General features: G+C 38.0%; 1 long non-coding RNA gene across 1 annotated transcript; it reads left to right on the forward strand.

Annotated features, from left to right (window-relative positions):
* The first annotated feature begins 8 nt into the window (after positions 1-8).
* On the forward strand, positions 9-978 carry LOC110225802. Its single transcript, XR_002329949.1, has 2 exons — positions 9-222; positions 304-978. It is a non-coding gene; the product is annotated as an uncharacterized LOC110225802 (long non-coding RNA).
* The last annotated feature ends 650 nt before the right edge of the window (positions 979-1,628 follow it).

Here is a 1,628-nt window from a genome sequence, read left to right on the forward strand (position 1 = left end):
CACACACAATTGACAACGTTTCCAGTGAAGTTGGCCGTCGCCGGAACTCATGGATCGACCACCGTCGTTTCCACACTATCAAATCCCTAATCCGAACTTGTTTCATCACGTTCCTCCTCCAAACCCTAATCCTAATTTCTTCGTCCGACCTCCTCTAGCTCATCTTCAAAATCCTAACAATTACTCCATCGCCGTCTCCGCCGCCGATTTGCGAGCTCTCCGGTACAATCTCTTCTTTACAATCCCTGTTGTCGGAATTTCCTTCGATAAATCTAGCTTAATTAACACTCTTCCCTTCTCCAGAAGGACGAAAATGGCGATTTTGATTAAAATCACTTAATGCCACCTGAAGCTCTCTTTCTCCATTACCTCGAGTTACTACCATGTGAACTACAGTTTTGATGGTGTCTCCTTGGCGATCAATGTAGGAATTTCCCAAGTTCGTATTCCTGTGGTGTTCTTTCTTCGATTGTGGGTTCAAAAGCGATTGAACCCATCGAGTTGAGGAGGACATGGATTCTGGTTAAGAGGATTTGAAATCGGTACTTCAATGGCTTGTGGATTTATTATAGAGTCTGATGCTAATGGCGTTGGTGATTATGAGCTGCAAAACTACAACATTTTGAGTGTACAGTCTTGATTCAAGTCTTGTCTTGTATGGAGAAGCAAATGGCAAGTACTTTGCTTTAAGCAGTGCATGATTCAAGCTTGAGTAATAAGGATGTGAAGATGGAAAATAGTTCAGGTCGGAATGTGGCAAAATCTTTCCCTTCTTCTTCTTCGAGGTACGCTTGATTTCTCCTCTTTTTGTTGTCTAATCTTTTCCCATTGAGAAATATTCGTCGGAGGGAGAAGAAATTATTCCGATGAGGACGAGCGGTTCGGTTTTCATTGGTTTTGAAATTAGATTTGATTTCGGTTTAGTGTACATGGTTTTTGAAATTATAACTGATTTCGTTCGGTTTGCGTTGGAATTAATAAGGTTTTGATAAAAGAAAAAACAAAAATTCACGCACGCGAGGCTTTTTAAAAAAGGAGCGAGTGTGTTTCAAAACAGGCCATTTGGTGGGTGAGAGAGGGGTGTGACATGGAGCCATCTGATTGGCTAATAAAATGAAAATAGTAGACATATAGCTCCTACCTTCCTCCTCTCATAATAACTTTTATTACTACTAGTTCTCTTTTCGTCTTCTATCTTTGTTAATAAACAAGCTATGAGATGATTACAAAAAACTTTTTGACAAAATTTTGTCATAGTTTATATTATTAGGCAGTTTGAGAATGAAATTAAGATTTCTTCAATCTGAAAGTTCATGTTTTTAGATACAATTGAGAGACTTATTCCATCATTATAAACGATTCTGTTTTCATAAGAGTAAAAACAAAGGATCAAAAAACAACTTTTGGATAGTGATTTGACAGTACTTTGTTTAACTCTCTTGACTATTTTAGTACTTTTCTCAATATTACAGCATCTGAATAATCTTCCATTTCGTTTTAAGAAAACAAAGATTTTGATTTCTTCAGTCCTCTGTTCTTGAGAGATCGCCTTGGTGGTGGTGATAAATCGCTGAAATATCCAACCATATGCATTAAGACAACTGCCTTAAAGCCAGGACTGCAGCTTT

The sequence above is a fragment of the Arabidopsis lyrata genome, assembly GCF_000004255.2.
Source record: "Arabidopsis lyrata subsp. lyrata unplaced genomic scaffold ARALYscaffold_288, whole genome shotgun sequence".
NCBI classification, from domain to species: domain Eukaryota; kingdom Viridiplantae; phylum Streptophyta; class Magnoliopsida; order Brassicales; family Brassicaceae; genus Arabidopsis; species Arabidopsis lyrata.